The sequence below is a fragment of the Equus asinus genome, chromosome 11 (genome assembly GCF_041296235.1).
Source record: "Equus asinus isolate D_3611 breed Donkey chromosome 11, EquAss-T2T_v2, whole genome shotgun sequence".
Lineage (NCBI taxonomy): Eukaryota > Metazoa > Chordata > Mammalia > Perissodactyla > Equidae > Equus > Equus asinus.
In genome coordinates, this window is record NC_091800.1 from 21,578,841 (window position 1) to 21,606,690 (window position 27,850).

The 27,850-nt window shown below is 44.9% G+C and overlaps 1 long non-coding RNA gene across 4 annotated transcripts in view; it reads left to right on the top strand.

Moving 5' to 3' along the window:
• The window catches only part of LOC139046611 (uncharacterized), a 43,634-nt gene that overhangs the window by 5,488 nt on the left and 10,296 nt on the right, over nt 1–27,850 (top strand). The window contains exons 2-3 of one of the 4 annotated variants that reach the window (XR_011506869.1): nt 1,562–15,947; nt 16,362–27,826. This is a non-coding gene — a long non-coding RNA (uncharacterized lncRNA). Of the gene's footprint in view, nt 1–1,561; nt 27,827–27,850 lie in introns of all 4 variants that reach the window. The other 3 variants (XR_011506870.1, XR_011506868.1, XR_011506871.1) reach the window with 3 other exon arrangements.

The following is a 27,850-nucleotide window of genomic DNA, read 5'->3' on the forward strand; positions in this document are numbered from 1 at the left end:
ATAATAGAACCATCCTGCTGTCAAGGCACACAGAGCAGGGAAATCAGGATGACACAAAGAACACAATGCATCTGATTGAGTCCTGCTGTGGAAATGTCACAAACCAGGAACCTCCAAAGGAGAAGTAGGGGAAAACATTATTTCCACAGACAACTGGGGATTGAGTCTTAATTTTTAGAAAATAGCAAACCAACCAGCAAACTAATCGGTCAATTAACTGATCAATCCATCAGTGAGGAGCAGTGGTCCGCGGCATAGCGAGGAAGACAAGGCACAGTCTTTCTACTAAGAGGTTTACAATCGTTCGGCAGTAAAGCCTTAAAACAAAAATGCAGTGTGACATCGGTTCAAGATATATCACAAGAAGGATGGGAGTAAGCAAATAATATAGACAACCCATTATATAAATCCAAAAGAAGATCAGGTTGCTGTGCTCCAGAAATGCCAAGGAAGTCTTCACTTGAGGAAGTGGGGCTTGAACCGGGCCTAAAAGGATGTGAAAAACTTGGATAGCAAGTGAAGATAAAAGAAATGGTATAAAAAAGAAATAATGGGAAGCCAGACATTCTAAGAAAATATTTACATGCAAATATTTGGCGTACTCATTCACAAAATAAAGAATTCAGACAATTAAGTTGAGGAGATATTGTCTTTTTAAAACAGAGCAATGATAAAATGATAATATGTAGTAAATAATGTAGATTCAAAATGTATAAATAATAAGACCCAATGCATAAAAGAAATTCATATGTAGCAGAGAAAAAAAACTAGAAGGAAAGACATCAAATGTTAACCCTGTTTTGTTTTTTAATGGGAGATAGGAGTATGGGTGAGTTTTACTTTTCTTAGAACTTTTCTATGATTTCCAAACCTTAATCTAAACAATAAAATCTCTACAATGAAGCAAAAACAAAGGGAGACAAAAAAAAAATCTCAAAAAATATTTTTTAATGCCCTCCATATGTAAGTTTTACATTTTACCATTCATTCATCCATAGACTAATGGGCAGAGTATGTTAAAAGGATTTTCCTAGACTTATCTGTATGGACGGAATTGTGTTCCACCAAAGTTCATATGTTGAGACCTTAACCCCCAATGTGACTGTATTTGGAGATGAGACCTTTTAAGAGGTAATTAAAGTTAAATGAGGTCATAAGGGTGGTCCCCTAATCCAATAGGACTGGTGTCCTCATAAGAAGAGGAAGAGACACCAGGGATGTGCATGAACAAAGAAAAGCCATGTGAGGACACAGTGAGAAGGTGGCTATCTGCAAGCCAAGGAGAGAGGCCTCAGGAGAAGCCAAACATGGCAAAGCCTTGATCTTGGACTTCCAGCCTCCAGAACTGTGAGAAAGTAAATTTCTGTTGTTTACACCACCCAGCCTGTGGCATTTTGTTATGGCAGCCCTAGCAAACTGATATACTATCTTTAACTTACATTATCTGGATAATATAATTTGTCCACCTAATTTTTTGCTGTAAAATTAACATAAAATAACTCATGACATTTATCTACCCAAATGCACCTTTCATACCAATTATGTCTCCCACTCTTGGTAGTAATTTCTTCTGCTGAGCACCACAAGAAAATTGGCCATGGGTCAACTCCTAAAGAAGCTACAGATTGTACAAGACAAAGGGACAGCCTCTGCAGTACCAATAAACAGTAAAAAGTAGAATCGATGGGCACTGCTAGTCACCTAAGGAGATGATCCAGGTAGGAGGTCCTATTTGCTTCTTTTCCTGTGTATGTGGCCCTGCCCGGCTCTTCCTTCAGTATTGAAGGAACTATGCCCTCAGCTTCTGGGCATGCTGCCAGCTGACTGTCAGCTCTCTCTGGAACCGTCCTCTATAAAGACAGCCTCTTCCGAGGGCCACACCCTTCCTGGGAGCAGCTTCCATCCAATGACGGGCCAGTGGAGGCAGAGAAAGATCTGACCCCATTGTCCCAACTGGGGACATCTCTGAAAGGCCAGCCCAGCTCCAGAGCTCCCTGTGCAGTCAGCTGAGACCTTTGCTGAGTCCGCATCCACCTTTACCCTCTGACTAATCCTATTTCCTTCCTTGCTCCCACAGGTATTAATCCTGAGACCACGCCCTAATAAATTTCCTGTGTGAGTCTCTGCTGCAGAGTTTCTAGGGAACTGACTGGCCACCTTTCCCATTTTATCCGCACCATCTCTTCCTGCCTTAAACCCTGATTGCTTATCTACAGACTCTCAAGGCAATTAGCTGCACATCAAGGATTATACTTGACCTTTGTGAAACAGTGAGGTGGAATTTCATGACTTTGGGTCCAGGAGGGAGATTCATTTTATCTCAGATTTTAATTCCTACAGAAACTGTTGTTGAACACTGGGGTTAAATCATGAAGGTCATTCCAGACCTACCTGCCTTTCCCATCAGAGAGTTTGTCCTCATCCAGTCTTAGGAGTTTGAAATGAGGAGTCTAGGTCTCACTTGGTCCTAAGCAGTTGCTCTGTAATAGAACATTAGCATGTTAAAAGTCAAAGCTGAAAAGTCCCTTCAGAATGCTCTAACTCTAGAATAACCAAGGGGCTTTAATTCATGCTGTGACTTGGATCGATTAGTACTGGTTGTTGGAGAGCTACCTTGAGAAGGAGGCTGAGGATGGCCAGGGCTCAGTGGGAGAGAGTGCTGTGGTTGGTTATGGATGTCAGGTGTGGGTGTGGGATGGGGACTGGCAGCAGTCACTTCTTTGACATTCTAGATAGTCCCACTCTCTTCTTTCACCAGAAATGAAATTTGCCCAAGATCAGACCTACTCAAGATTGTATGGCTGGTTATAGGAGTTTGAACCTTAGCCAATATGTCCCAATGAATAGTCCAGAATCCTACAACCCACGGATGCTGTATTTAGCCTCTCTGGCTAAACCTCCTCTGTTCCAGCCCCTGGTCTACAGGAGCACATGAGTTTTGAGCCAGATCCCAGCCTCCTCCTCTTTCTTGGCTGTCTTCTGTTGCCATATGTGAACATGGTTCCTTGGGCCAAATTCCTGTGAGCACTTTCTGTTTCCTCTGTGTTTCTTATAGTTAAGCCCAACAAAGTTCTGACACGTTGGGGTGGGTACACCTGGGAATGGACTAACTCTCTGCCTCTGATCTGCCGACGCTCTCATTCATTCATTTATTCACTAAAAAATATTTTAGGCACTTGCCATTGGGAATATTAAAATTCCTGTTGAAAAAGCCTACCAATACCTTTGAGCAGTGACTTATATGCGTATAAGGCCCAATTTGCCTTGTAGTGGACATTTTTCTGTTTTTTCTTGCTAATAGCATCCTATCTTTCACTAGAGAACTTATTCTTACTACCTCTTCTGCATAGTTTTATTGGAGCTGTCAATCACACCAGCCCATGCTCTGGCTACACGGGTGGATATATAACCAAAACTTGGCTGCAATAGTCTGAATAATGCTCCCTCCCCCACAGATGATGATGCTCTATCCTCAGAACCTGTGAATATGTTTTATATATTCACTGCCATTCACACGTGATTGTGTCATTTAGCATGCATTGCCATTACATGGCAAAAGGGACTTTGCAGATAGAATTAGGATTGTGGACTTTACAAGATTATCTTGGATTATCTAAGTGGCCCCAATATAATCCTATGCACCCTTAAAAGTGGAAAAAGAAAGCAGAAAGGTCAGAGAATGTGGTAACAGAAAGAGAAGCAAGAGATATTTGAAACGTGAGAAGGACTTGACCCAAGTATTGCTGGCTTTGGAGATGTAGTAAGGGGCCATGAGCCAGAGAATGTGGGTGGCCCCTAGAAGCTAGGAAGCGCCCACAAATGAGGAAGGAAAGAGGAAACAGAGATCTTGGTCTTAGAAGCACAGAGAACTGAATTCTGTCAACAAACCAAACAAACAAGGAAACGACTCTTCCCTAGAAACTAAGAAAGGAATGGATCCTTCCAACACCTTGATTTTAGTCTGGTGAGACTAAACTCTACTAGACTTCTAATCTCCAGAGCCATAAGATAATAACTGTGTCCTATTTTAGGCCAATCAGTGTGGCAACAGGAAATGAAAACACTGGCCAAATCTCCTGGCCATTAGTGATTGTCCCAGGGGTGGGCATGTGATTCAAGCTGAGCCAATCAGAGTCCTCCCCTGAGACTCCAAGAAAGAGAAATCTTTTCTCTTGTTGGGAGCTATAACAATGCGTGACCCCAAACCTGCCGGGGGCATGGCCCCTGGCAAGTGGAGAAGCTGATAAGAACTGGGCCAACACTAGGCAAGAGATGTGATGGGAGTCACCGCAGGTCCGGACAGATTTTCTCTCCAGCTGTGCTTGAGGCCAACTCCACCCCTGCCTTTCCCTATCACAGAAGCCAACTAACTCCTTTTGTTCAAATTCATTTCAGTTGGCTTTCTGCTACTTGTCACTGAAAGACTCTTGACTAATCCATGCCTCTTTAAACTATCAACCCTAGTCTTCTATACTTAAAATCAGTTCTTGGCTTAACACGTCTTCTCCAGAAAGAACCTAATAAATGTATATGTTCCCTGGGAGACTTGGCATGTTAGAAGAAATTATTTCATCAGATAATCCAGCTTCCACTGAGTGATGAAAGAGCCCAAAGAAAATGGTACACACACGACTAGGGGGTTTTGATAGAAGATGGGAACCTGGAAAGATCTGGATCATGGGGCAAACAGACCAGGGAGATGTGGGAGGAGGATGTGATGTTGAGAGAATGAGTGAATGTAAGTGGAAGCAAACCATGTCAATCCTAGACATTGGGAGTGAAGTGGGGAGTAAAGAGGAGCAGAGATAACTCTTCTCAAATCTGCTTAGAGCCTCTGCATTCACACAAGTCATCCTCAACTTTCATGACAGTCTTGATAATATGTTCCAATTGGTCCCCATGGCAGGTGGTTAGTGGCAGACCCACAGTGGAGGAAGGAGGGCACTTGTCCCAGGACTCTCTCTAGGGGCCACCAGTGCTCCCTATATCAAGTGCCTCTGTACCCCTTTGGGGAACTCTGCCCGAGCAGGCTGCTGTGAGGACCCCCAGGGTGGCGACTGAAGTTCTGGGAGTCGGTATGGACAAAGCGCCCATAGCATTCTGGAATATCACAAGGTAGAAAAAGAAGAGCTATAGAAAAGCAACACAGAACAATCTCTTGGTGCGGTCTACTTATTGTTGGAGTTTGAAATTCTGCCAAGTGTTCATGCTTCTTATTTGTCAGCAGTTTCGTTTGAGACAATAGTGAAAACAGCTCTTTTGGCCTCCATCTAAACTTCAGCAGAGAAAAAAACGGCTTCAGAAGTCGAACTGGAATGGTCTCCTTACCTCATTTGCCCCGACCCTGACTTGCACTGCGCTAGCAAGGAATCTAGAACATGGGGCATGGAAACGCTGTGTTTACTAGACAAGGCTCGGGGTTACACATTCTCTGAGTCAGAGCCTCTGGAGCTGGCGGGGATTAATAGGGATGTGGGAGGGAAGCGCTTTGCCAACTTGAAAACCCCCTTCTTAGGTTCAGCATTTTAAGCAAACTTGAAAACTCAAATCTTTCAGTTTTGGGAGTTTATTTTCTCTTGGAAAATGTCTGGATCCGCTTTCTCTGTCAGAAGAGAAAGAAAAGGCTAAGAGTAAAGACGACAGGTTTACTTGGGCATGAAACCACTGGTGGACAACTCGTTTTTCCTGAGTTAAGTGTCAAAAAATTTGCAATTTACAGAATAAGTTTTCCTGAAATTACATATGTGGTGGATAATTGAGAGCAAACTTCCTGGGCCATTCGGCTGGACTGGTGCCGCCCTTTCTGGGAAGTTGGGTCCCTCCCAGTGCAGAGCTCCTGGGGCAAGTCATTTATTTCCAGCACCAGGGTCTGACCCGAACTTGCAGGGTCTGACTTGATCCCCAACTCCTGGCTTTGCCCAGGTGCCCTTATTTCTTAGCAGCCATGAGGCTAGCTTCGAGTTTGTTTGTAAGATCTGCAAGTATTCATTTTTATAGCGTCACTTAATAATTTTTATGTGAATCTCAGGAAAACTTGTAAGAATGAGAGTTTTATATGGCCTGGAGGGGAGGGAAGCTGAATCCTCCCTATTTAGCAACAGGTGATTGACAGCTTCTCTGTGTACAATGGGCTGTTTGTCACCAAAGCCATCAGAGCCTATGAGGGGGCACTCAGGAGTTTTCCATGCCTGTCTCTGTGTGTTCTGACCCCTGGCTCTCACCTTACTGACTTTGGCTAGTTTGGTGCAGCAGCCTTATCATGGGGGTCTTATCTGGAAACCCAGAACAGGCCATGAAATTTTAGGTCAGTGCAGAAAATGGTTTCTTTCAAAAGGTCTTTACATAATGTGGTTTTCTCAAGTAATGTACCACAGACAGAGTTTTCTTAACACTTACGTGTCCATTGGTTTTTTTGTGCAGGTGTTAGGACTTGGCACCATCATTAATTGACATTAATGACATGACTTCACATTCAGCTAGCACCAAATCCACCTTAAAAATCCAAGGGTCAATTATAACTAGCTACATAGTGTAGGGAGTGAGACCTCCCTAGAGATGTTGGCTTAAGCTTTGCACGCTTCAGCCTCTGGGTCTATGAGTATCCCAGACTTCTCAGTGTGGAATGGAGAGTAGGGCCTGGATGTGGCTGTAGGCTTTGCCACACAGGGCCTGACAGTTCAGGCCAGCTTTGCCGCACAGTCTCTTGCTGCAGGGAGCGAGAACTGGGTACACTGTGGGCCCATAAGAAAGGCTAGTGTTATGCTCATGGTGTTCGCATATTCTGAAGTGTGGACCAGGGGAAGTTCTTTCCTTCCATATCAGACAGGCTGTGAAAAGGCAAAAGCTCCCCAGTGAACAACCTTTCGCCTGGCCTCTCCTGCCTGAAGTGTAAATAACTTTGGAGAGCAGAATAAGCCAGTCGATGAACTCATTCTTTGAACTTCTCTGACTGGGAAGTGGTTCTGACACTTTGAAAATCTTCAAAGATCTCAGCCCATGAAATCAATCGTTCATTTTTCAAGTTGCCAGAGTTAAGGCAAGAATTCCACTCAGCAAGCAGTGTTGAGGACCTGGCATGTGGGAAGCAGCATCCCAGACACTAAAGAGGCTACTGAGCTGGGGGAGGCAGTCTGTGCCCTTGGGGAGCTGTCTAGGGAGGAATAAAGGACAAGGACATACACGTCTATAGGATCAGTACAGAAAACCACAAGGTCAAGGGTGAGAAGAGGCCCATCAGGCTGGGCATGGGGGAGGGAGGATGGGGAAGGGATAAGGGCTCTTTGCATGCAAGTAATTACAAGAGGAAAGTTGGAAGACAACCAAAATGGTCTGAAATATGTCCCATCCTTCTGCATTTCTTGACTGATAATTTTGAAACAATAACACAAATACTAATAACATAATATTTATTAAGCACTTAGTAGGTATTATGCTATGAGTTTATATGAATTATCTTGTTTAATCTTTATCTTAAGTTCTATGAGAGTTATACAGTTATCTCCACTTTTTTGAGATGAGAAAACTAAAGCCCAGAGAGATCAAGTAACTTGCCCAGGACCCCTCGGCCGGTTAGTGCAAGAACTAGGATATAAATTCACATCTATCCGTGTAACTCTAGCACCTTCCCTCTAAATCATCATTAGGTATTTTTTTTTAATTGTTTGTTTTTTGCTTTTATTTTCTGTTCCTTGGCAAGAACTGAAAAAGAGTCTTATGGCCCTGGATCCTGAAAATGGTCTCAGGAACTCAGGAAAATTCTTGTGCCTCATGTTCAGAGTCATGACTCCTAGTAGCTGGGGCCTGGGCTTCACTGCATGAACCGAGCATTGCCAGCTCCCAGGTGCCAGGTTCTCGGGCCAAGGCCACGTGTGTCCACAGTCATCCGCATGGGGCCTGGCTCACTGCAGGATCGACGAAGTGAGCGCTTGGTGAGCTCTCTCAGGCTGCTTCCCTCATCCATCTGCCTTGTTGGCTCTTAAACTGCAAACAGGAAACAAAACTGAAGAAAAGAGGGAAATGGTGCTTTCAAGAAAAGGAAAAGCACCTTCCTGTAGGCAGTGGGGCTCTGAGAAGGGGAGCGATGACTAAGACGTTTGTGAGATGCTGTTACCTGGTGATGAGGAGCTACAAAAGCCAGATGCAGTACAGGCTGGGCCATTAGTGCCTGTGAGTAGCTGATGCCGAAGCCTCTTGTCGGTTGAGGGTGTAGTGTGAGCTGTCAGCTTCAAGCAGGATGCCAACGAAGCCTGCAGCACCCCGAGGACAAATAATTGAATAAAACACATACTTGATGAGAATGTTCAGCTTACAGACGTCAGCAAGCTGAAGCCACTGTTGCTAAGAGCAGAGAAATCACTGCTTGCAACCTCGGACTCTGCAAACCTCATGCTCTCCTTCCTCTCCTGTGGGTGAGAAAGGATCTAGGATAAATCCGGCTTCTTGGCAGCAAGTCCCAGGAATATCACTTTGTGTTTTGAAACTGCTAGAGAATCATTAGGAACCAGTCCACTGCTTTGAGTAGGTAGGTGGTGGTGGACTTTGGACTTACTAAGGAGGAAGCCACGGAGAGCACAAATCCTGAGACATGGCAAGCAGGAGGCCAGCTCCTGCAGCCGGCCCTGCGGTTACTCCCTTTGCCTCAGACCGGAGGAGTGGGGTTCGGCTATGGCTGTACACTGGGATGGGCATGGTTGCGTTTTCTTCTGACTTCAGAGGTCATTGTTTTTTAATGTTGTACACTCAGGTGGCACATGATCCCTCAGATTTTGAGTACTGTTCTATCCCGGTGAAGAAATATATCAAAAACAGCAAACGGCTTTGCAAACAGTGCTCATAAGTAGCAACTAAAGGATGCTGTGCTGTCTGGTGTCTAGGCAACACTTCCACACACCTTTGTATCTGGACGATATTTTCAATGATCACATTCAGAGAAAATATTTGTCCCTATACTTGGGAAATTGAGAAAAAAATACAGCTATAATCCTACTCTCCTCATTTGTCAATTATTGCCACAATTGCATACCAATTCCTAGTCTTGTTGCTTAGGCATTTTCTTTACATCTGGGTTCAAGTCCACAAGCATTTCCTGGGCTCCTAGCACACGCTAGTTATGGAAGCAGCCCAGGGAGCTTTGGAAAGTTTCGAGAGTGACAATTTAACCAAATGGTAAGTTATTTAAATGATTTTTTTAAATGAAAGCCAATGTGGTTGTACTATGCAGTGAAATGAAAAATGTACATGAATCAAATTTTAATACAAGCCAAGTCTTCGGAGATGGACTTTGGAGCTTCTGTAGGAAGAATGAGTTCAATGGATCAGTTGAGGGAAGCTGTCAGGAGGCCCTTGCAGTTGGTTGAGGCAGATCCCATGAGAGAGAGAGAAAACCAAATGAGGCCGTTGAATGAGGATGGGAGGATAGAGTGGAAGAGAGAGGGTCTTGTGATGTAGAGTTGGGAAGAGTTGGTGACTGGTGCATATGGGGCGAGAGGCAGAGGGAGGAGTTGACATTTTTTGACTATTTTCCTTGGATAACTTCCAGAAATCAGACTTGTGTGGCTCTTAAAGCCACAGTGCAGCCCTCTGTATTGCAATGGCCGAGTAATAATGCAAATAGCAATAAGAACATTTACTCACGTTGACTGAGTTCTCTCTGTTCCAGGCATCATGCTGACCTCTGCACATGCATTATCTCGTTTAATTTTTACTCCACCTACAAGGTAGGTTCTACTATTTTATTTCCTTTGCAGATGAAAAATTGAGGCTCAGAGGGGTTAGGCAACTTGCCTAAGATTAAACAGCTATTCATATGCCAGGACTCATGTAACTAAACCATCAGGAGGGCATCTTCCAGATGAAGGACACTATATAAACATAAACAGCAGCTCCTCAGTTTTATTGGAGTCCATGGAGTGTGAACTCTTCAGCATAATCTTTCTTTTGGATATTAGAAACATACCCCCTTTACGTGGTATGTTTTTAACATTTGGTAAGAAATCCTTTTAAAAGATATTCCGTAAGTACTTAACCTCTTATATAGATTATTTTGCACATCATTTAACCTTTTATTGATTCTTTGTTTGGCTGTTAGGACCATCAATACTGTCATTCTGAGAGGCTCTCTGGTGCAGAGGTGAATGGGGAGTTCTTGGCTCCCAGGCAGCCCAGCTGTTCTCCGTTTCTCTGGAGCCAGCCTTGCTCTGCCACTGCCCACAGCCTCAGCCCCGCTCCACCACCTCTGGTCCCTGCTTCCACGTGTGCCATCTGCCAAAGGCTTCCCTCTCTCCTCCCACTTTTCTTTCTCTCTCCTTTTCCCATCACCTCAGTGCTTCTCAGGGTTCACAGGGAGCATGTTGTCTTTGAATGATGTGAATTGCTGCCGTGTGCTGAGTGCCAGACACCATGAGGTCTCTACACAGCCCTGTTGAACCCTCACCACAGTTCCAGGGGCGTCGTAGTCTCTGTTCCCAGCGGAGAGTGTGGGGGCTCAGCCATGAGGCCGTTCCTCTCGGCAGGCTCGCTGTTCTTGAGGGTGGAGCTGGGATGCCAACTATGTCTGTCTAATTTCAGTTCTGTTTCCTTAGGCACAGGTGGTGCCATCTGTGATCACAGTCCTAGGAGAGGAGTCTGTTCCTGGCCTTCCACGGAGCAAATCAAGACATGGCTTGAGTCTGCACTGCTTCTGTCTTGTTTTCACTGGAACAGCAATTTCTAGAGGTTCTAGAGCCAATGAGAGCCAAGGCCGACCTGTTCATTTCCACACACCTGCTTCATGACCTGGGAATAACCAGGATTCAGCTCTGTGCTGTAAGGGGTACACGCAATCTTACAAATAACGACGATAATGATGGCAGCAATAATAATGCGAATGGCAGCTGACATTCTCTGAGAGCTTCCTCTGAGCCCTTTGTATGCATGACACTCACATGGACCCTGCGATAGGTGCCATGATTTTTACCTCTCATGGGTTGGGGAAACCAAGGCACAAAATGGTTAGGTGACTTGCCTGACGTCACATGTCTAGGAAGTGGTGTTGCTGCCATGCAGACCCAGGTGATCCTGGTTTCGTGTTGGGACATTGCTGCTCCTGTTATTTGCAGGTAGGGTGACTTTTTCTCTCTCTCTGCCGCTTCCCTCACTCGTGCTTGGTGGCTCAGATCTTTGTGCCTCTCTCTCCTGCCTCCCATCCTCTCTCTCTGCATCTCTCCTCTCTCCCCTCTTTTTCCTTCGTTCTCCTCCACTCTTAGCATTTGTTTCACTCTCTTTCTTCCAGTCCCCAGATGGCCTCTGCTTCTAGAAGCTAGGGTTGCTGACTCCAGGTAACCAGCTGTTGCTGCTGGAGCTTCCCATCCCTTGGCACATGGGCACTCGTCCCCAGGAGTACGTCTGCCCCTGAGCCTGCAGCCTGTGGCAGAGTGCAAGTTGCTACCTTGCCACCAATTATGCCTATGTATCATAATTGTACATTTTTTCTTTGAAAGCCAAATGATGAAGCTAATAGGGTTCATGCTGAGAACAGATGTTCTTATTTCTGCCCAGATGCTGTACATGGCAAGGAGTCTCTGATTCTTTTGTACTTTCATTTGAAGTGTTTCTGGTTGAAGGCTTCTTGGGAAAGGCTGAAAAAAATCACGCTGTCCTTCCAGCAAGGAACCAGGCCCAGGTCTTGAGGGGGTGTGAAGTAGCCATCCTTGGCATTTTCCAACCCATCTGCTTCCTGAGGACATAATCCTGTTTCTATTTGAAAACTGCCTTTGCTCGCATTTTTTAATTAAGCATTCAGATTTTCGCTTTTCTGGTTGTTTCAATCTCCAGCTAATGTGGCTGTTAACAATTCTTCCATTTTCTGCTTTATTTCCTCTTCTCTCCCTACTTGGAATTCATGGAAGGCTTTTTTCCTCCTCATTAAAAATCTTCAAAGATGGTGAAAGTATCATTCATTCATTTAATATTTACTGAATGCCTTCTACAGGCAAGGCAGTGGGGTACAACACAGACAAGATTTCCACTTTCATGGGGCTAATGTTCTGGTCAGGGAAGAAAGTAAACAAACAAACAAATAAACAAGCTAATCTCAGACTGAAGGAGTGCTGTGAAGGAATGGAACAAGATGATAGGATGGAGAGAAACTTGGAAGTGAGGGTTACTTTGTATGAGGTGGTCAAGGAAAGTCTTTCTGAGGTGACAACAGTTAAGCTGAGGTGAAGAAAGAGTATTCTAGAAAGAGAGACTGACAAGTGCAAAGGCCCTGAGGCAGGGAAGAGCTGGGCAGTTAAAGGCACAGGACAAAGGCCAGAGTGTTGAGTGTGCTGAGTGTGGGGAGGGGAGGCAAGATGAAGTCAGAGAGGTGGGCAGGGACCACAGCTCATGAAACCCTCAGGATTCCTCACTCTTCTCTGAAATAATTTTTTTAAGTCACTCAGCAAAGGATGACTAACTAAAAATCTTTCCCTGGGATTTGTTTGTGAGTTCTGGTCTCCTTTATGAACCACTGGGCAGAAAGTTTGTTCCAGTTGCCCGCTTACCTGACAGGCCTTGGTGAAGCTCTCTTACGTTTTCCTTTGCTCTAAAGGTTATGATGGAGAAGGAGAGCAAGATGGACTTATCCAGATAAGCCTTAGATGGATTTCCTTGGCTCAGGCCTCCAGACTGTGGTGGAATTTGACCACAGCCACAGCTGGCATTTCAAAGAGTCATGGAAAGTCACCCAAACTGTGCCTCGGTTAACAATCCATTGTCTTGAGACAGAGAGCAAATTTTGCAGCCCTGCTTACATTGAGACACATACACACACAGAGAGATGTCTGTGTTTTAGTGGTGCTGCTGAAGCCAGGGAGGTGCGTGGTGACGTGTGACAACCCTGGACAATTCTTCCTCCTGCTCATCTATCCTGCTCAGAAGAAGCAGAGCCCAGGGTTTCATCATGGAGTAGCCCAAGGTCATCTGGCTGCGTGGTCAGCATTGTGCCCCCTGCAAGGTCCCAGGTCAGAAGTACGGGCTGGGGTCTTCTCATTGAACCATGGGCCTCTTCTGGAGTGGACCCAACTTTCCAAGACACTGCTCACAAACTCAGCCTGCCTAAAAACCTGAGCTCAGCACATCTCCAAAGACGAGAGAGAGGGTTAGCTCAGGTGTCTATCCAGCTTCATTCAGGAAGGAACTATATGCAAACTAGATCCACATGCAATCTCAGGAGACACATTTTCAAGATCCCCACTCCCTAGTCAGAGGCATTTACGGGTTTCCGTTTGCACTCACTGAAGTCGTTCCTGAGCAGCTGACACAGTCCACGCTACACTGCCTCCAGGTATGTGCCCGTTGATGCTATACACACCATCAATCAAAAGATGTCTCACTCTAGCCAGTAGTAGGGGAAGGGCTGGGACGGACTGGGTGAGGGAAGCTCAGAGAAGAATGGAATAGGCTCTGAAGAGGTGGAAAGCAGACAGAAAATTTCCTCCAATTCACAGGAGAACTAGACCTCAAGACTGTCCTGCCCAAGACTGAGGTGGACAGCCTGGGATTGGAGAGAACTCTGGGAGCACAGAAACCCCTGGAAGGATTGGAGGCGAAAGAACGGAACTCTAAGATTTCTGGATGCAACTGAAGGAAGTGGGATATTAGACTCAGAGGCTCATGATGACTGTCTTCAAATATTTAAAGTGGAAGAGAGTATTGGATTTGTTCTTTGTCACCCTGGAAGGCAGAACTACACCAATAATAGTGATGACAATACACTAATGTGTGGCATTAATTGAGGTGATGCCTATGCCAGGACTGGCCTTACTTTATAAGGAGTTCCTTAATCAATTCTCACCACAGCCCTCTGAAATAAGTAATGCATGCATCCTCCTTTACCCACTAGAAAATGACAAACTGAGGTACAAGAGCTTAGGGCCTTGCTCATGGTCACACTGCTAGCAATACGGAGAGCTAGGATCAGAACCTTTGTCTGACCACCTCCAAGCCCATACTGGTAGTCAATGCACATCATCACATGCAATTTAACATAAGGAAGAATATTCTCAAATAGAGGAAGGAGAAGTGAGCTCCTTGTTGCTGGAGGTGCTTAAGCTGAGATGGTGTCATTGCTCAGGGGAGGTTTGTGGGCACTTCTCACACCAGAGGTTTGACAGGGACATGGTCACGTGACTTCTCAATCCTATTCTAACTCCGAGATATCGTGACTGTTGAGGAGCTTAGGGGTCGTGAGTCAACTTGTTCCAGAGGCCAGAAAGATCACAAACTCGTATACTCAGATATATTCTGTATGTATGCACTACATTCCAATAAGAGCCTATATGTGTATTGTCTACTCTGTTTCACAAACCTGCAGAAAATCAGATGGTAAACACTGAGATACTTGTCTCAGAGGATGCGATTGTCAATGACTTACCTTGTATTTTCAAACAATATCCAGCCTTAGAGTAAAAAGTACCACAATTATTGGGAAAATCTTTTCTGCATAAAGAATCAACTCTTTTTATGTGTCAGAAACTGCTCCAGGCCTATAAGCACACTGCTTGATTTCCTCATTCCTGAATTGGGTGGTCCCGGGGGGAGAAATGGTGGGAAGGGGGAAATGGGTACAGATAGAAAGGTGTTCTGGCAGAGAATATACCAAGCATAGACCTCCTGGCCTCCAAGACTTGCCCGAGGCCCCCCTTCAATCATGGCTTCCTTTGGATCAGAGGGAAGGGAATTCCGTTTCCATATCTTGGTTGAATAACAGTAGCAATTAATATCTATGAGTCTGAACCTTTGGAAACTGCAGTATTTACAGGTTAAAATGACCAAATATAGCAATATAGAATAATACTAATAATATTAACAATTGAGGAAGGAAGGGGGCATTGAAGTTACTCATTAGTACTTGAATCTGCAAAGAATTCTAATTTTCTTATTTTCTTTCAAGGCCTCATTTCTTACTTGGTGACAGAAGGGTGGATGAGGGAGGGAGAGTGTGCTTTAATTTTTCGATTTAATGCAATTCTGGCTTCCCGATTTCAAACGGCCTCTTTTGTGTTAGCATAGTCTATTTTGGGAAAACAGTAGTCCTTTGGGATTTCTTCCTACTCCTCTTCTCTTTCTCTTTGTATAAGGGGGCCTGAGTTGAAGGGGAAGCTCATGTAACATCCTGGTGGAGGGCAAGGAGTTCTCAAGAGTGTCCCTCGGTCCTTTCTGGCCTCACCTGAGTGACGCCTCCTCTTTCCTGGTACTAAGCATCCTGCAGGTGTGTCTGCTGAAGGCTCCTGTGCACATCTGTGGACAAGGCCTCTGCCTCTGCCTGGAGGTCCCTGGATCTGGAGCCTCCTGTACTGACTGTCTTTCTTCTGATCTCCTGGTCTTTTCAGCATTGCTGAGGTCCCCAGAGGCTGGGAAACCTTCTGCCACTATCTCCCGCCCTGGCTCATTGTGCAAGGCTCTGGGTGGCTGCTTTTGTGCTCTCCCTCCATCTGTGCTTCTCTACTTGCTCCCAGTCCACACTGGACGATCTGGCCCCCAACGCAGGCCTTCTCCAAAGACTTTCAGGCTTTTCAGGCAATGCCCAAGGACAGAGAAACCTGACCTCAGTATTCTAGTCATTTCTCAAACCTATAGAGAGTTTCTAACCACCTCCTCTCACTGCCTCTCTCAAGGTTCACCTGAGGGGTGGTGGACAAGGAAGCGAGGACCCTCCTCGGGCTGACCACTGCCCGTTCTCTCCTCTGTTCCTGATCCCTCCAATTCCCTTCTGGGTGGAAGGAGATCCCCATAATGTCAGGTCACCCTCTTTCCCCACTTTATGGAAGGTTTCTACTGATTTATTGATTCATTTCTACTTTATTGCATTATTGATGCATTTCTTTGGTCTAGGTGGAACTAAACTTACCTTTGCTCAGCACAGTAGGCCTTGGAGGTACAACAGGGTGTATTTCAGAAGCAGTATCCGCAATGTCTAAAGGGGCAAGGTAGGTGCCCATCACTTTACATGTATTCTTTGATTCAATCCTCCCAATAACCCAATCAACAAACTCGTTTTACAGCCGATACCACTCAGGCATAGAGGTGGAATGATTCGTCTGAGGTCACAGAGAACAAATTGGTGTTGCAAAACTGAGATTTAGACCCAGACTTCTCAGACTGTAAAATGCCAGGACCTCCCAATAGCTGTCATTATCACATGCCTAAAATATCGCTAATGCATCTATCACATACACATCACACAAGTACACTTTTTGTGGGACCATATATATTTATATATTTCACAGAGTATAACTCAGAGGGAAAGAGGAACTTTGACTTTTGGGAATTTATGTCATATTTCAACTCAGAAGGTTCGATACCCCTGTCTTATCATCCTTTGATTTATTTCCTCTCCCCAGCCTCTGAAAGTCTCCTTTGACGTAGTGAGTCTCTGCAGACCATTGGTCGGGTCTGTTGTTGACAGGCCCAGATGTGAGTTGGAAGAGCTGGAGCCCCATGGAGTCAGGTTCCCCACATCCTGCCTTCTCTGTCCAGCTCGACAAAACCTATCACTGTGTCATGTTCCAGTCCCACAGTGAGTGTTGACTGAATGACTGGCTGGCTGAGAGAAGCCACAGGGCAGACGGATGCATCCGGCAATCAGAACTGGAGAGCACTGTTGTGGAGTCGAAATGATGGTGAACCATGAACCCTAGAGGCAGGTAGGAAGAGCAGCAGACTCCACAAATGTTGGCAGCTCCCACAGACCAGCTGATGGTCTGTGTGAGTCCAGAATGGAAAAGACTGTCACATGTTGGGTGCCTGGCCTGGACCTCACATCAGGCAGTGACTATTGCCCATTCTGACCATAAAGGTCAGTGATTAAGGCATGAGCACAGCACGGGTCTGACTGCTCTGGCATCTCACCATGCCAACCTCTCTGCACAGAGTGTGAGTTTGGAGAGACAGGGCCTGGGCAAGATCCTCCTGGCTGCCTTCGCTCACTAGGTCTAATTTAAGGCACAGGTGCCATGGTCGTTCAGGAACAGAACAGATCCTACAGATACGCAAGGCTGGTGTGCCAGACCTGGGTGTCATACGGTGCAACTAGATTGAGGCATCCATGGGAAGCATAGCTGTGTGGGCTCACAATACAGTTGACATTGGAATTGGTTTCTGAATAGTGAGAGAGTTTGCCAGATAAAAAGTGGGAGAAGGTATCTCAAGGAACAGGAAACAGCAAATGCAGAGTTGTGAGAGTAGGAAGGTGTGTACGTGTGGGGTCCAGAGAATGCTTTGTTGTGAGGGTACATGTTCTTGGGAGAGAGTATTTCCTACTCCCAAATGCTCTTTTGGACTCCGACGTGATGGAAAATGTCTTCTCCCTTCTTGGTCCCTGACTGTTTCCCAGCCCCTCCCTTTGTGGGGCTGCCCTCTCACCTTGACTTATGCCTGTAGGCTCAGTCCACCTAATCCTTGGCACCAAGCACTGACCTTTCTATTTTAGAGAGGAGGGACCAAAACAGTGGAGCTCTGGTTTATTTCTGGATTCTACCTGGAGTTTTCTCCCCAAAGACTGGTCCTCAAGACTCGTGAGGGTGCTGCCTAGTTTTACTAATCTCTCTCCAAACATTTGAGTCCTTTTCTGGAATTTTAGCTCAATAACTGGGACCTGCCACATGCTGTAATACTTCCCTGGTGTAGGCTGCCTCTAAGTTGATCCATTATTTGTTTAGAAAGGCTACTTCTTTCACTATTCTCTGAAAAAATCCTAATTATTTATAGTTCCCGAAATTGCTTCTCTCTCTGTTCATTGGCATTGAAGCTTTCTCTCATTTACTCCTGTTTATACTCTATGCTCTAATTTATTAGTTCTAAGCCCAGTCCCTTGCATTCTCCGTACTGTCAACATAGGGGTAGTTTTCATTCATTCTCATTCATTCAGTACATATTTATTGAACACCCATTGTGTTCTAGGCCCTGGGAATATAGTGGTAAGCAAGACAAAGTCTCTGCCATCATGGAGCTTAAGTTTTAGTGAAATAAAACTGATAATACCCAAATAAAGAAATCAACAGGCAAGATTTTTTTTAAAAGATTTTATTTTTCCCTTTTTCTCCCCAAAGCCCATCGGTACATAGTTGTATATTTTTCCTTGTGGGTCCCTCTAGTTGTGGCATGTGGGATGCCGCCTCAGCGTGGTTTGATGAGCAATGCCATGTCTGGGCCCAGGATTCGAACCAACGAAACACTGGGCCACCTGCAGCAGAGCGCACGAACTTAACCACTCAGCCACGAGGCCAGCCCTAACAGGTAAAAGTTTTAAAAACTGTGAGATGTACTAGGAAAGAAAAGTTTGATCGACAGAGAATCTGACAGGGGGCAGATGAGGTGAGAGTGGAATGACATCTCAGGGATGTGCCAATAAAAAGATCACCTAAATGATGAAACTAGCCACGGAAAGCACATTTCAAAGAGTAGGAATAGCAAAAGCAAAGGCCACTTGGTGGAAAAAAAAGCTTGGAGGCTCACAAGAGGGAGAAGTATGAGATGAGACAGGATAGTAAGACAGGCGCCCAATCTTGGAGTGCAAGGCAAGGTATTAGATTTTATTCTAGGGGCGTTCTCTGTTGAACCATACTATGTGGAATCTGTGTTAGTTAGGATGGATTAATAACAAATGATTGCATTGAAAGATCCAAAGAATATGCTTCTAGGATGGAGGCTTCAATGAGGGGAAGAGCCGAATTCAGAGACAGAAGCTCCCCATGCTTCTCGTAGTTTTCAAGGGGCTACAGAGAGATGGCTAATTAATCATCTTAAATGTCCATTATAAAGTCAAATCTGTGAAACTATCCAGAGGATAGAAGTTGCTACCAACCCTTGGACCTGGCAGCATTATGTTCTCTCTTGAGAAGGTGTGAGTGTGTGTGTGTGTGTGTGTGCAGGGATCGTGAAATGTATGCCAGGCTAGACTCCTCATTTCTTTTCATTTTAAAGTTCACATAACACACCGAGTGGGCACCTTTGAGATGTCAGCTCTGGCTAGGAAGTAGTGAGATTGCAAACAGGGAAAACGTGTCAATAGGTCACCAAGACAAACTACCTTCGGAACAAAGGTATTCACCTTTTCCTGCAGGTCTCTGCCGTGGATGGATGAATGCCAACCATTTCATTCAAATTTTATTTAAGAAATGTTTTTACTCTTAAAAAGTTATAATTAACAACGCTGGCATAAATTTGTTTTGTATCAGAAATTCATTCACTGGAGACAGCACCCACTCATCAGTGTCAGCTGCCATGTCCATTTGCTATGCCAACTTGAGGTAAAGCTTCTCTTGCCATCTCGGTTGAACTGGACCATTTTCTGAGCCCACAAGACCTATTGACTTAAAAAGTTATTATTTGTAAATACTTACCTATCCAAATAGAAATTTTCTCAATCTGTTGCAACCAGAAATACAATGGATTCTGAGGCTAATATAAGACAGCAACTGTCCTCCATCACTCTTAGCTTAAAATACTTAAATAGTCTCATTGTCTTTATTAATTGACTTTTTACATTTTATAAATACTGAAGCACTAATAAAGAACCATTAACTGCTCTGTACAGGAGGGCCTCCTCCGGTCTTTACACGTCAATACCTTTATGCCTGCCTTTGACAGTTGTCACAGTTTCAACAACTACATATACATATGTACAAGCATATAGAGAAACACATACCTATATATACACATACACATATACATCTGTATTTAACTGTTCATTACAAAAGCTTTTTGGGAGCATTCACTCATTCAGTCTATTGACGGATATTTGAGTCTCTACCAGGTGCCAGACACTATTCCAGGCAGTAGGAATACAGCAGTCAACAAAACAGACAGTATCTCTGCCTTCATAGAGTTTCCATTTTTGTGGAGGGAGACAGATAATAAAGAAGAGACATCAGTAAAATATATAAAATGTTAGATGATGATATGTGTTAAGGGAGAAAGAAAAGCTGGGAAGGGAAAGAGAGAGTGTGGGGGAGGTGGGTGGTGGTTGTGAGTTAGATAATGGCCAGACAGACAAGCTGAGATTTGACCAAGCCCTGAGAGGTGAGGGAGCAGGCCTTGCAGGCAGGAGCAACAGCCAGGAGTAAGTGAACACAAGGAAGAATACATATATGTGTCATCAAAATATAAAGTACAGAAGCATAGGGAGTAAAAAGTGGAAGTTCTTGACACCCAATCGCAACCTAATTCCCTCCCAGGGCGAGAGTGGAGACAGTTAATGTGTCTCCTTCCAGGCCATCTTTGCACATTTTTAGAAAACCAGATACTAAATACATTGTCTAGTGGATTGCTTTTCTGTTCAATTCACAGTATCTCACAACATTCTTTATCAATATGAACATAGTCCACTAATTTTAATAGTTCTGTGGTATTCTGTTGGATGCATGCACCATATTTTGCTTGGCTATTTTCCTATTTTTGGACCTTTCAGTTGTTTCTCATAAGTATTAAAAAATGTTGCGCTAAACGTCCTTGTACGTTTTTTGAGTGCTTATGGGTGTATATCTGTAGGATAGATTCCTTCTTTATCCAAAACTTTCACGAGAAGTTATTTCCCCAATTAAAAACTTTTAAATGAATTTCGTTATGAATTACATGTTTTGATTAATGCCATTTTGCTAAATCCAGAAAATCATTTTAATAAAAGGTTAGGGAAAAACTCCTCTAGTGTTCTTTTTCTACCTCCCTGCCTTTTGCCATATGCCCAAAAAAAAAAAAATTTTTTTTAATGATTTTCTTGCCAGTAACTGCTTTTGGCATAGCCAGAAGCTGAACATCACAGTGGGGGCGGAAAGGAGCGTTTTGCTCCAAATTGCGTAATTTGGCAAACTGTCCTACTACGGTAGTCATGTTTTTGCAAGATTCAGTGAACTTTCTAAAGACTGCCTCTCCATCAACAGTTTGCTGCTGCAAACCATGAGAGTGTGGCCGCCCCTCTCCCCTTGACCCCCTCCCCTCTCCCCTGCAGGTGGAGGCTCTGTGGAGCTCATTTGTTCAGATCCTTGGGGAGTTCTCCTGCTCACTGTTGTAGGTCTTGCTCGTTCTTTATTCCTTCTTGCATTTAAACCCTTTCCCCTTCTAACAAGTTGCCTCAAATATGATAACAGAAGGCCAATGAGGAGTTCATTCCCAAACTATACTTGTGTGTGTGTGTGTGTATGTATAGACCGTGAATGTGCGCTTCCTGGATGCCTGATGAAATGCCATTCCATTTCTGTCTAAAGGGGTAAGAATGATCAACAGCAGCAAATATTCTTCAGCATTTACTTTGTGCTGGGCACTGTCCTAAGCCCTCATCTTTTTGTTTCGTTCTAGTAACAACCCTACAGAGTAGGAACCATCCTCCCCATTTTACATGTGGGAAGATCAGGAATGCGAAAGGACTTCCCAAAGTACACACAACTAAAAGGTGGGAGGTCTGGGATTTGCAGCCAGGTCTTTTGGACTCTGGAGTCCCACAGTCTTGACCACTGTGCCCCATTTCCTGTCTAGGCCATGTCTGAGGGCCTTTCACGTTGATGGAGCTTCTTCTCTACTACTCCTCTGGTGCAAGTCAAAGTCATGGCCATGGGCCAGTGCTAGGTTTGAAAGAAACAGAAAGATATCTTGAGGGTGCTTGTGATGCTGCTAGTGATAACCATGACTCACCTTCCAAGACAGACCTCCTATGTGTGGTGGAGGACACAAACAGATTTAGACTGAGAGACCTGACTTACAATACTGTCACTTCGTGAGCACTATGACATTTCTTGGGTTTCTTAACTTGGAAAATGATGACCGTAATAACTCCCTTATAGAATGTTGTGAGGGTGAGACACTATGTGGAAATGCACCCACTAAGGATATTTTTTTTTATTATTTATTATTATTCTTCCAAGAGAAGCAAAGACAATACAAATTTCTATGAGAAGAAACATCACGTGTCTGAGTTCCTAATTGAAAACATGCAAGAGTTTCTGGGAATTACAACATGGCTGAACCTTGAAAACATTATGCTAAGTGAACGAAGACAATCACGAAAGGCCACATATTGGATGATTCTATTTATATCAAGTGTCTGGAACAGGCAAATCTAGACAAACAGAAAGTATTTCATCGGTTGCCTAGGGCTGGGAGGTTTTGGGGGAAGCAGAGAGTGACCACTAATGGGTGTGGAATTTCTTTTTGGGGTGATAAAAATATTCTAATACTGATGATGGTGATGCTTGCGCAACTCTGTGAACACAATAAAAATTACTGAATTGTATGATTTAAGTAGGTGAATTATAAGGTATTGGAATTATAGTTAAGTAAAAAAGTTTCCATTAAAAATAAGTTTCTCGTGTATGTTTAGTTAAAAGAAATTGAGAGATACCACAGTTTATCAAGGGCGTTTATATTGAATGCATTTCTCCAAAAAGATATGTGCTGCCTCTTTCTTACCAAGACACTTAGAAGTATCAAAAAAAAAAAGTATAAAGTTAAAAAAAAGTCTAAAGGAAAAACAAACCCAGGAAGAGAAGCTAGACAGAAAAGTAGAAAGCTGGGAGTGAAGCTGCCTGTAAGTCTCCACGTAGCCTGACTCACGCTCAGCAGGGCATGCATTTTGAGTTGTTTATTATAGGACGATGGATCTGCTGTGATTCATCCACACTGTCCTGTGGAGGATCCATGTGACAAAATGGGCTCCATGAAAATGAAACTTGACCTTGCCCCACAGGCCACACAGATGTGCATGTGGCAAGATGCCGAGGGAAGATGAGGACAATTTGGTGCTTGTGGAATCAAAGCATGGCGTCTGAATCCCAGTGAAGCCATCTATCAAGGTCCAGCTCTAGGTATTCAGCCCACAGCAGGTATAACATCCGCCAAAATATGAGAAGATGCAGAAGTAACTTGGTCATAAATGTCTTGTCTCTTGTTTCTGAAAAGAGAAAATATCTATAAAAGTGCCTGGCTCAAGTTAGGACCTTAATGGATTTTGTGGAAAGTACTGTTGTTGGAACTAAACCAGCCATAAAAGACCTCATCTCCCTCCATGACTTTTCGGTAATTAGTCAATTCATTGGAAAAAAAGAACTGACCTGCTTTCCTGACATAATAATAATTTTTATTTTTGGTGGTGCCTTACAGTTTATAGAGTGCTCCCATGTCAATAGCTCATTTGATTTTTGAAGAGCACTGTGGAGGCATAGAATGCTAGAGAGCAAAGTCAGAGATGGCCTGTGGTTTTCAAGGTCACTTGACCAGGGCAGAGAACGACCCAAGTCCAGTCTTCTTCCCAGGACAGGTGAGCTGAAATTACTTGGCCTAGTTAGTCAATTTAATTTTTCAATGTTTCAAGGGATTATATTGATGCTACTTAGCATCAAAGAGAGTGTTGTTGGTAAAAACATCAGATATGGCAAGGATGGGAGTTGGCCAACCAGGCCACCACTTCTTGAGGCCAAAATGAAGCAGTGAACTAAGCCTAAGGACAGAGAATCCGGTGCCTGTTGGGAAAGGAGCTTAACAAGATGGTTAAGAGCACAGGTTTGGAATCACCTTCGAGTTCCATCACAGTTTCATCACCTATAAACTGGGGGCAACATTACTATTGTACAAGATTGTTGCAAGGGTTGAGTGTGCTACTGTTTGTGAAGTGTTCAGCAGAGTGCCAGGCACAGAGTAAGTGCTCATTAAAAGCTCCTTTTTATTGCCCGTTTTCTTCTCCTACTTCTTCTTATTTTATCTTCTCCTTGTCATCCTCCTCACTGTCATCTGCTCAGGAGAGTGCAGGGTCATCTCACAACAACTGAGAATTTAGACCACTTGAGAGGAGGCATAGAGATACCTGTGGGATTCAGTGTCAGCTGACATGTGAAGGGAAGTTGAGTTCCTTTTAGCTTAATCTTTGAAAGCCAAGGCCATTCTGGTTAAGCTTGTTCTGCCCTTTCTCCAAATGCAATCCATCCATTCATACACTCATTTTTTTCTCACTATCATTTGTTGAGCCTCAACCATGCTCTATATTTAAAGCCCAGGCAGCCCGACCACTGAGACATGACCATCCACTGAGCTGGAGAGAGTGGGTGCCAGGTCACAGAACTATGGGTCAGACATGCCCAGGAAGAATTTGGTCAAGGCCTCGGTCTCAGAGGCTGAGATGACAGACACCTGTCTGGTTTCAACCTTGTGATCTGAGCACCTAGACACGGAACTACTCTGAGAGGATGAGACATGGGTTCAGATCTGGGAGAGGTGAGTGGCCCACCCAACCTCCCGCCACACACTAATCTCCAGGCAGGCCCAAGCTAGCAGATAGGTGCTTGTCCTCTGGGCCTTCAGAGACTAGAGCTGCAGTAGAGGGTCCTAAACGGGGTCCCATTAGCTCTCGATTGCCCAAATTTATTCTTGATCTTCTTAAGATCAATAAAAGGTTCAAGTTGGGAATCTCTTTTGGTTTTTCAACCTCTGCAGGAGTTATTGACCCATCAATCAACTCTGTCAATCACCAGAGGCTCATTTGACAGCAGGAACCAATCACTGCCACTGTTGGTGACCCCTCTGCGTGGCCCAAACATCCATCCTCATCTTCTGCTAAATCTTTGGTGCATACCTGTGCAACTCGGCAAAATATGTCTTTGTAGTTTGTCTGGTTTAAACCAGTGCTTGCTGTAGGTGAATGTTGATTGCAAATTTGGGCCTTGCAAGTAATGTTAATGGTGTGCTATTGGGAAGAGTGGAAAATGCCATTGGAGAGATAAGTTAAGAGTGAGGAAAAGGCAGCTTAGTGGAAAGAGCACTGAGTCAGGATTTCAGAGATTTGAATTCGTCTTTGCTCTACTATTAACAGGACTGTAACCTGGATTGGTCTCAGTGTCATTGACTGTTGAAAAGGAATGATACTTGAGTTCTTTATTTGACTGTTACAATGATCTAATGAGATAAACATGTAGAAATGTTTTGGAAACGAAAAAGTGCTTAGTTCTTCTATTCAAAAGAATTTGCCAAGAGCAGCATATCGGTTGCTAACTCAGTGTAGCAGCCAGGAGAGGGCAGACAGATAAGAAGGACACGCAAAGCTGGCGACCCCCAGGGTCTCTGCTGCCTAGAGGGTGAGGCTGGGCCTCCGCTGTCATGAGAGGTGGTAGCAGAGTGCAGAGGAAGAGGGAGAGGAGCAGGGTCCGGAGCCCTGGAGAGAAACTGAGGCAGGAAGAAGGTAGCTCCCTCAGTTTCAATAGGCAAAGATTATGAGCTGGAAGCCAGACTGCAGGGATCAGGAGCCACTGCCAGGAGTCTGGAAAACAGAGGACCAGAGGTTCAGAAAGGCTGATGGTCAAAGAACTGGCCAGTCACCCCGGCAGACCCCAGGGTGCAGCCAGCCTGAATGGAGCCCAGGCGTTTTCAAGATCTCTTCCCCTTACCAGACCAGATGAAAAAGACCACTGAGGAGACACTTAAGCAAGCTCTAAGTAAGTGTAACATAGTGTTGTTTTCAAACTTGGGTGTGCATCAGAGTCAGCTGGAGGGCTTCTTAAGGCCCAGCTAGCTGGGCCTCACTCTGAAGTTTCTGATTCAGTAGGTCTGGGTGGGGCCCCTCTCTGGAGTATTTGCATGTCTAACGAGTTCCCAGGTGCAGCCATCTGCTGGTCTGGGGACGACACTTAGAGAACCGAGCACGCTGTGGCAGTTGTTATGCGTTCTTGACCCATGAAAGAAAACGTAAGCAGAGGAAGCATGTCAGAAGCGTCCAGCTTCCTCCTCGCCGCAGCAGGTGTTCTAAGCTGGCTCCAGGGCAAGCACAGACCCACCCAGGGGCACCCACCAGGCTAGGATCCCTGGCATGGGCAGTGCTGCTGCTGTCTTCTCCATCTCTTGTTAATCTTGAGCATGGATGGACCCTTTCCCAGGGCACCCAGTGTCCCCTCCACTTTCCCTCAGAGACTTAGGGATGCTCAGAACAGGCTAGAACTGCTGCTTATGGACACAAACAGTTTGGGGGCATTTTTCATTTTTGAAATATTTGCGAGTGGAAAAACATCTGCTGTATCATGCTGAACCTCTTCCCTCGTGGTTTGTCTGACTTTCGTCCAGGCTTGGGAGCGGCTGTGATGACCAGGTTACATATTCTCCCTTTCTGTGATTCTCCTGCACCAGTTGTGCGCCCTAAACTGGGAAAAGTTGAGGTGGCCAGTTTACTCTCCATTCTGCATAGACTTGTCTTTGCGTAGTCTTAGCCATATGACTGGATAATGCAGGGGGGCTCCTCCTCCCCCTACCCCTCTTTCCTCTCCCCCCCGCCATGAAGACACATGCAAGCCCTACACTCTTCATTCCCTGTTTTCTAAACGCTCTGGTGGTGGGCAGAGAGATTGAGTAGAGTATAAGGAGAAGTAAATTGTCACTCAAGCATACAGGGTGGAGTGGGTTGGCCATGGCTAGGATGGGGAGGTTTCTCTAAACTGGTGTTTCCTAACTCTGGCTGCGTGTTAGAATCACCTCGGAGCTTTTTCTAACCACTCAGGTTAGAGTGCATCTAACCAGATGCTCAGGACGTGAGATGCTGATTTAAATTGATTTGGGATGGGACCCTTGGCGTTGGAAAATTTGAGTCTCCTCAGGGGATTGTAATGTGTAGCCAAGCCTGAGATTCGCTGTTCTAAAGCAATTTTTCTTGACAACACCTGGGTGCTGAGCACAGCTGCATTTTTGTGTGACTTCCTTTCAACAACCACAAGCCATCTTAAGGCGGGCTGGAGGCTGCCACCTCTGGGGTAGGTTAGAAGTCAACGTCACAACCCTAAGTTTAGACAGGTAAGAGTGGGAAGGAGGGATCTTAAGACCAGTTGGGCAAAACCAAAACTGTAGGTTCAGAGAGCAGCCACAAGTCCCCAGGCTGAGGACAGCAGAGGCTCGGACAATTCGGGAGCACGAGCCAAAGATTTCAGAGCGGAGAGAGCAAACTACCAGGGTCAGGTTATCCCAGGCCCATGGGCTGAGCACAGGGATAAAGCTTGATCCTAGAGCCAACAGCAGCCCAAGTCACGAGCTCTGTAAGTCCCACGTCCTGGGCCGGAAGTGGGTGAGTGGGGCTGAATTCACCTGGGTGTCCACAGCCAGAGTATGAAATACGGGAAGCTGGGAGGGTCTTGAAAGGAGGCAGATGAAAAGTAAAAAGTGCAGAGGAAATTGTTCAGTCTACGTAGTGCTCAACACCCAGTTGCATTGCTGTTTTTCCACCAAACTGACCAAATATTCCTGACATTGGATAGATACTGCCTGAGACAACGGGAATCGAAACATGACATTCTCTCAGAGCAGTGCTCCTTAAACTTTACCAGCTCAAATGAATTTCCCGAGGGTCTGGTTAAAATGGTGACTCTAATTCAGTAGAACTGGGGTGGGGCTTGATGGGCCTGGCACTCTGCATTTCCAACAGTCCCCCATCACATGCGGATCTGAGGACCATTTCTGAATAGCAAGGACTTAGAGGCCAGGGATGGTGTCTACTTGAAGTGCATTGATGAACACCTTGCAGAGACCTGTCGAGTCACTATTGACATGGAGGTTGACACATGCTTTTCCTCTTTTCTCAGGTCATTTTAGGGAGTCTATGGTTTTTGCAGAAGAGGCCCATTCCATGAGAAAAGTAACTTTCTCAAGACAGGAGTATGAGGACAGCATCCTAATATCAACAGTGTCTATTTCTCTTCACCCCCTCTCCTTCCCCACATCCATCCCATTGGAAAGACTGACAGTCTACAGACTGAGCCAGGCTTGAGTTCACCTACTGAAGCAAGAACCACAAATAAGTAACCTGTTACCTGGGAAGAGAGCAGCAATTCTTTCATAAACGAATGTCAATGAGGTATAATTTTCTGCTGTAGCAGAA